This window comes from Halyomorpha halys, unplaced genomic scaffold, assembly GCF_000696795.3.
Source record: "Halyomorpha halys isolate HHAL.00 unplaced genomic scaffold, Hhal_1.1 Scaffold429.1, whole genome shotgun sequence".
NCBI classification, from domain to species: domain Eukaryota; kingdom Metazoa; phylum Arthropoda; class Insecta; order Hemiptera; family Pentatomidae; genus Halyomorpha; species Halyomorpha halys.
The window spans coordinates 465,713-474,377 of record NW_027109334.1 but is presented as its reverse complement, the minus strand read 5'-3'; the positions used below and the strand labels follow the sequence as shown (position 1 = coordinate 474,377).

Below are 8,665 nucleotides of genomic sequence, written 5' to 3'. Positions count from 1 at the left end.
TGAAACAAATAGAATATTAGAATTGACAATGTTTTACTATTATTATTATTTTACATCAAGGAAAAAATTTATTTTAATGTCCATCTGTGTAGTCAAATTCAAATTTGGGATCGACTTTAATCCTATTTCGATAAAATTTTCATAGAATGTGCAGGTTGTTGTTTAATTGGCTTCATATCGATTTTGGAGCCTAGTTAAATATTGTGTCTCTGAAATGTTTTAGTAATATATAAAACTTTTTTTTATTTTTAATTTATTCCATACGAAACTTTGAGAAATATTAATCATAATGATATATGATTATTAACCTATAATAATCTTCTTGTAACTGCTACATACGAGTATTTATTATTTCACATACCCTATTATATTATAATACATAACCTATTATAATCTTCTAGTAACTGCTACATACGAGTATTTATTATTTCACATATCTTATTATATTATAACACATAACCTATTATAATCTTCTTGTAACTGCTACATATTTATTATTTCACATATCCTATTATATTATAACACATAACCTATTATAATCTTCTTGTAACTGCTACATATTTATTATTTCACATATCCTATTATATTATAACACATATTCTATTATAATCTTCTTGTAACTGCTACATATTTATTATTTCACATAATTAACATGTTCGTCGTCACGTGACTTATTTTCTACACTTTCACTTCCGCACAAATGATAGGATTTTCTAAGTAATTAAATATTCAATCTGTTACTAATTATTTAATTAAATATATTCTACTGAACATTCTATTTACTGATTCCCCATTGCGCAAGGAACGTAATAATATTTTGACTCGTTCATTATAATCCTGGATTATGTTGGGTTTTTCTTAATTTTTACGTGTTAATCTCTGCTGATGTTTGTACTTCAACTAATTTATTTCTATATATCGTAAATAGACTTCAAAGAACAATTCAATTATCATTCCATATTATGATACTGTTCCATCAATGTACTTGTGTTAGTTCTTTGTCACTGTTTCATTTCTTCAATGACTCCTATAGATTAACTCTTTAATATTGTAGAAATGTAAATATTGATAATTTTTTCTTGACTGTTAATAATTAGCTACTGCAAAGAACAACAAAACGTTACTTTTATATTAATATTAATTTTAATAGTAATAAAACCGGGGGAATGTGATATAATGTAAAAACTAATACGGAATATAAATAAAAAAATTATAAAAAATAAACAATAATTAAATAATTAATTACTTTTGTATATTCCGCTTTATTTACTTTGCTGTGCCACGATTTAATTTTTTGAATGCTATTATAGCAAAACCGGTTACTCACATTTCTATTGAATATTATCCATTGATTGATCCATTTCGTTAATATTTGTTGACGCAATATCTTTTTGAAATAAAAAAAAAAAAATCTAAGACAATTCTGTGTCATACGACCTGTTTCTAATATTTTTTAAAATATTTTGATTAACAGAAATCAATGTAACTCACATTTTGACTAAATAATGGTATTATTCTTCGCACCCAATACTTTACTCGAGTACCCAATACTTTATGACCGAGTTTTCGTTGTCAACCGTAGAAAATGTGAGAGAATTGATATTGGAAAATCATTATTTCTTTGTCGTTGCATAAATTTTACAATACATAATCAATTCCGGAAACGAGAGAGAGTATAGAGAAGTAATATTGAATCCATTCTGTATTCAAGGCATGGCTGTGGTGTTATAACTTATTTTCCAATAAATACCTCGTTCTTTCCATTTTCTCGTACTCTGGTATTAGATTCCATTATTGAGATTTTTTTTTTTTTAACTTTATTTAATGATCTAGTAGTATATTTTCATATTGAAGTTAACCTAAATATAAATAATTACTTATAATTTAAAAATGCACCTATTCAAAGTTATTAATCTAGTATATAAAAATCAGTACTGTGATAAGGCTTTCAGCTAAGTCTTCAGGATTTTCTCAGAAAGGTTTTAGACAACAAATTAATTTATTTAATAATAATATGTAAATTATATATTACTAGTACTGGTAATGGTGAGGGGAACAAGTCCGGAAAGTGGGCCTATTGGTTCTTTTTGGCATCCCCAAGACAAACCAATGGAATGACTCTTTATGTATCTTATTCCTATATATAGAATCTTTTCCTCTTTCTAATGAAATTCAAAAGGGACTCCCAATCTATAGAGGAAGCCTCATTTCCTTTAATTCTATCAGAACCTAATAGCCTGTATCTTAATGACGCATAGCTATCACAATCTGCTATGTAATGTAAGGCAGTCTCCGGGGCCTGTCCGCATAAGCAGTAGGTTTCATCATGAACTACTCCACATATCTTAAGATGTATTTTAAGTCTGCAGTGACCTGTCAGGACTCCTATTAATAATCGGAGTTCGTTTCTGTTAAGGCCTGGCAGCCACTTAGTTTTAGAAGTAGAGGGTTTAGTTATTAAAATCTTGGCCTGTCTCAGCCCTATACAGTCCCTCGACTCCTTACTGGCTTTCTTCCATGTCCAATCAAGAACTACTTTTCTCTGATGACTTTTAGAGATGCCTAGGAATGGTTCTGGTCCTATAGGAGGGTGCTCAGGCCCGTTTCTAGCAAGCTGATCAACTTTTTCATTACCTGTGATTCCCTTGTGACCTGGGACCTACACAAGCTGAAGCTTTTTTAAGCACGCTAGTGATTCTAAGGCTTGTTTACACTCTCTTACCAAATTAGAGGTGACTCTAGGTGACTCCAAGGCTTGAAGGGCAGACAGACTATCTGAAAAGATGGTGATACCAGTCCTTTCACAGCTAGGGACTTTGGGGCATAAAGTTGCTGACAAGATGGGAAACACCTCTGCCTGAAAGACAGTCGAGTGCTTGCCAAGTGGGAAGCTTAGTTCTATGCTTAATTCTTCAATGTAAACCCCTGCCCCCGTTAGTCCTGTCGAATCCATTCTCGATCCGTCAGTGAAACAGGGCAGATAATCTCCTGGGGTTTCCACTAAACTCTGTACCGAATCCTCTAACTTTGGGTGTAAGTAACTAATCTTAGAATCTAAAGCGGGTGATTTATCTTGAAGTGTTGAGCAGTATTGGTAACTCTCTTTCCACCATTTTAGCTATTATCGCGTAACCAGTAGCTTCTCCTGTCTCTGTTCACTGTCTATTTTCTCTCATTCTTAGATAAGCTAATACCGCTTCCTCCTTAATCAATAAGTGGAGTGGTACTAGGGAAAGCAGGATTTCCAATCCCCCTTAGTAGGTATTGTGCGAAATGCCCCAGTTATGCCAATACACGCCATGCTTTGGATCTTATTGGCCATTCGCATATGGGAAGCCCTTTGCAGGGCTGTCCACCACACAATACGTCCATAGTAAATTCTCGGTCTTATTATCGCTTTATAAATCCAATGCATAACATTTGGGTTAAAACCCGAGGTAGTGCCAACAGCGCGTCTTACTTGCCAAAAGGGAGCACTGATTTTTCTTTTGATTTCTACCAAATGAGATCCCCAGTTGTTTTGCGTCAAAACTAATTCCGAGGTATTTGACTTTTTAGCTCATTTGAAGTTGATTGCCAAAGAAATCGGAGTTTGAAATATACCCAATTTCCGCTTCCTGGTAAATAGAATCATCTCTGTTTTTGATGGGCTTACAAATTTTTTTTTCTACCGGTGACCATTGTTCATATAATGGATTATAACCCATCAATTTTATCCAATTTGTACGTTAATATAATCAATGGAAAGCTGAATGTCTGCTCTTAAAAAAAAAAAAGATTTATTACCCTTATTAGAGCCAAATATTGGTTTCAAATAATGAAAAAGCGTTTTATATTACATCTCCTGCTTAATTAGATCCAGTGTGTGCCCTTTGGTGCAGTTTACCCTAAACTACTGCATAGTTTTGTGTGGATAGGTTGAGTCGTGTTTAAGTTATTTCTATTTTTTTTTTATCATATAATTTGTTAGCATAGTGTATAGTATTAGTGTTATAGTTACTATATAGTGTATAGTATTAGTGTTTAATTTATTTTATGTTAATTTGACTTAGTTATTTGAGAAGAAAAATATGTAATTATATGTATGTGTTATAATTAAGTAATATAGACAGTTGCTAAGGGTTGATAACCGTCGCTAAGACGTTGCCTAGTAACGGGCCGACCATCTTCGTTTTTAAATTACTGGCGATGATACTGTCTGAGTAGCCCTGTCTGCGTTTATAATTTAACCGTTTGGATATTTTTAGTAAGTTAACCGTCATTACAGTTCGGAACCAGACCTTTTCTGTTTCGATTTAATATGAGTTCCAGCTAATTAGTGGCTATGAGCACTAATTAAGTCTAAGCAGGCCTTCCTGCGTTCATTTTGGTATTATTTATTGACATTTTGAGTGCGTTAACAGACATACATCCGACATACAGTCCGAAACCAGACCTTATCTACGTTTCGACTTGAATATAAATTGTTGTTATTAGTCGGCTCGCATAATACATTAAAATAACTAGACCCTGTCTGCCCTTAATAAGTGCCATCTTGGCTTTTGGGATATTTCGACTGTTTGTGAGCCATTACACCAACTTTGGACTAGGTTAAAATTGGTGCGGTGTGTTTAGCTACAGAGCTGCGACCTACACACCTCGACAAGTAAAATATCTTCTTCTGATTTTTTGGAGTGGATCAACCTTTCGTCGACCAGTATTTATTTTACATATTTATTTCTTCTTGTTTTTTTTTTGTAAATTAGTTTATTTTCGTCTTCATAATTTATTTAGATAGTTTTATTTTGTTTTAGGTGTTATCTTTTTACTTGTATTCATTGTTTTAGTCATCTTTTGTTTATTTTAGTTTTAGTTTTCAAATGTTTAAATTGATCAAATAAATGTTTATATCCGAACCAGTTTGCGTTTGTTGTTTTAAATCTTTCCAACAAAAGACATAGTCGATTTGAGGTGGTTTTGACATAATTATTATTACATAATGTTATTTACCGCTATAAACTGTATAGTTATAATAAGAAATTAATTACTTCATTAATCCAATGTGTAATAACTACTCAATTAAACTATCTAGATCCCTAAATGTAACAATTGCGAAGCATTTCCGGGTCTGCTTGTATATTAATATTCTTAGATAGGTGTACAATTATATTTCCAATACATCACGTCAATTGTTTTTCTACTTTGAAACATATCAAATATTCGAAACAGTTTATAACAAAGGAATAAGATCGACCCGCAATGTCTATTAAGACCAATAAATCGTTCCACTTTTTAATAAAAGTTTTGCGGTGTTGGCCGATTTTAGATTGGTTTGGCTGAATCCTCGATAGAGGCAAGTCGGAATTGAATTAGCATAGCGGGGTTTGCCCAATTTAAGTTTAGGAGATGTCCATATTCTCAGGGTTATGTCAATTTCGAATTCATCAATTTTAGATGCTTTAGCTCATATTCTTCATCTTCCCTTATTTTAGATTTTTTATCCTAAACCAATTCCTAATGTTCTTTGTTCTCGAAATATATTTCAGCGCTCAGAATCCTAGGAGTCTTTGTTTTAATTTAAAAAATAAATATTTTTAATCCAAAAAAACATCGATAAAAATAATTTAATATTTACAATTCATTACTTGGACCTGTTAGCTTTTGATAATGAACTATAATTTCTTAATCAAAAAGCTCTTACTGGGTAAGTAAATATTTTAAAATCATTGACAACTCGAACTGAACTAGAAAATGACCAAGTAGATGTTCACTGGAATTAGTGGAGGACCGAGAAAAGAATAGAGAATAAAGAATCTATCGGCTTGCACTTTGATCATGTTAGAGAACCTTGGAGAACTGGTCAAATCTACAAAAGATATATCCATCAGAATTAAGTTCTGAATCATAGTAGAAAACGGATGTTATTTTGGCCTACATAAGCATTTATCAACGAATAAGACCAAGTCTAAATTATTTTTAATTTTTTACATATTTTCACAGTCCTTACCTTTGTAGAAGAATGACGAGAAGCACGTTATTTTTTAGGAGAAGACCTTAAGATATATGACTTTGTGATGAATGCAGAGTCCTGAAAAAAAAAAAAAAATCGGAAACTTAATGATTTGTTTGCCTATCCTGGCGTTGTTAGAGCTGTTGCACCGAAAAGTAAGAGGAATAGATGAGGTGGCGGCCGATGGCGAAGGACTCAACATTAATAAGTTGCTGCTGGATTGTAGAGTTATGGATTGAATTGAAATCGGAATACGAATACATATGTGTGTGTATTTTCAAATAGAATAAGGAATTTGTTTCCTATAGGCGTTCATTATTTTCTTAATTTAAGCCCTTAAATGAGGCAGTCTGTTGATAATTGTCAACAAAGAAACAAAGTCAAAAATTTTAATAGATATGAATAATTTATTAGAAAAATTGTTCGGTCCACACTTATTTATAAGTTTTGGTTGAATAGCCATGTCTTATTGTGAGTAATTTTATTTAGGGGAGCGAGCTAGCAACGTGGTAAGGCACGATGCTACTAACTTCATGGACCCAGGTTTGAATCCAGCTGGGCAGAAAATTGTTTTCTGTCTTGCCGTGAGTCAATCCTGTGGGTTTTTGGAGACCTCCTGGCGTCCAACCAGCCTCTTAAATTGGGTACCTTTAATTGGGTAAAAATCTAGCGGTCCAGCGTGATTCTGACCAAATCACCTTCTTGCACAAACGTTGGTCTAGTAAAAGTACTTCCTTACAAGTACTGAAGCCTTGACCCTTCATGGGTTGTAGCGGTAAAGATTTTTTATTTTATTTTTTAACTTTTATAAAGTCAAAATAAATAGGTGGTGCCAACACAAGCCACAGGGCTATCAATCGAACCTATTGGAAAGTACCATCAAGCGATATTCCTTAACTAGTTCTACAGAGCAATCCTGAAACCAAAAATAAACTCCTTTTTCTTCCTTCACTCAGAGATTTTTCGAAATTCATGGTATATAATTCCAGTTTTGAAGCAGAAAAATCAAGAAAATCTTAAAGTACTTGCTCAACCGATCAAATTAAAATTTGTATTGCATCAAAATAACTTTATTGTATACCAAATTTCACAAATGTAACTCCATCATTAAATAATAATAAAATTTACGATATAAAACGATGTACTTTCAATCGTCAAAATATGGTTTAAGTGTCTTCGTAATTACTTAAAATCTAGCAGATCAATAGTTTATTCTTATCATCAAATAGAGGATAATGTAGAGAATAACACTTTTTTCAAGAGTTCAAAAAAAAAAATTGAATTTGTTCAAATTATCAAATTAATTTATGCTTCAAGTTAGGAAAATGTGGAAAAATCATGTTTTTCATACTATAAAGTATTACACTACTAAGACTTTTTGATACTACAGAAATTTGAAGTTGACCGGTTAAGTACCACTAACCACCCCTAGATGATCATAAAGGTTTTCTTGATTTTTATGTTACTTTAATATTATATATCATAAAGTAGCGAAAAATCTGCACATAATTAAAAAAAAGGAGTTTTTGCACACTAAAAACATAATGATCAGCCAAATTTATAAAAACAATTTTATATTCTGTGTTATTTTGATACATTAATTATTATGTATATTTTTTTCGGTTACCAGATAATACGCGTTAAATTCACTCAATATTTATTTTTACTATACAACGAATTTACCTTTCTGTTATAATTACCTGACATTTACTGTTTCAGGTGCTTTTTGCTTCCACGTGGAGCTGCAAGTGCCTCGATACGCCGATGTTGGAGGGCACGTTCTACTCAAGTGCGAGTACAACGTGCCCTCAGAAGAACTTCACAAAGTGGAATGGCTCAAAGGGAGCAAAAAGCTGTTCCAGTACGTGAAGGGCCGAACTCCTCCCTTCAGGAATTACACCATCACCGGTGCTGTTCTAGACGTGAGTACCAAACTGCAATAATTCACTTTTTCAGAACACAAAAGAAAATAGAGGAATAAATTATTTTGAACAAATGCATTTATAGTTACTACCGCTAATTAGTTAATAGTGATTAAGACCATTGTACAGTACTGAATGGAATTTTAACAGTTATGGACATAACTGCAAACCATTTGTCAATACAAAATATTAGATTCTATTAGATCTTTAGAGAATTATTTATTTTAGGAAATATATAATTTAGAATTATTCAATTGTGCCTTCTCGAGTTATCCAGCGTTCCTAACCTTGGAATTTTCAATAGAATGTTGTATTTTTTTCCCACGGTTAATTTTTTAGTAAATCCAGTATTAAGATGAACTAATAATATCGGGTACTTTTTTTTGTTAAGTACCAAAAAGCATTAACAATTTTTTTGAATGTCATGATTTGTGTGCAAACATTTTAATTTAGCATAAGAATCTGTCATCGTAATTGAGGTATTTTTTACCTAAGGCTTATTCATCAATTCCAGTATCTTTGGCCTTAAATCTCGCATTAATTAGTGGATTCTAAAGTGATTTTGTTCAATATGCCATTTCGATTTTCCACAAAACGGTATATAATTACTTTAGTTTTGTTTCTTACTATTTATACCATCAAGACTCTTATATAGATATAGTATCCGGTATAAATTGATCTTACAAGCTGATTTACTATCAGAGCCCGTAAAAAAAAAAAAAAAAAAAAAAAAATCATACCTTGAGAAGAATTG

At 32.0% G+C, this 8,665-nt stretch overlaps 1 long non-coding RNA gene across 1 annotated transcript in view; it reads left to right on the top strand.

Annotated features, from left to right (window-relative positions):
* Positions 1-7,905, top strand: part of LOC136795787 (uncharacterized) — a 248,414-nt gene extending 240,509 nt beyond the window's left edge. Inside the window, exon 3 of the long non-coding RNA XR_010843455.1 lies at positions 7,709-7,905. This is a non-coding gene — a long non-coding RNA (uncharacterized lncRNA). The remainder of the gene's footprint in view (positions 1-7,708) is intronic.
* Positions 7,906-8,665: the final 760 nt, after the last annotated feature.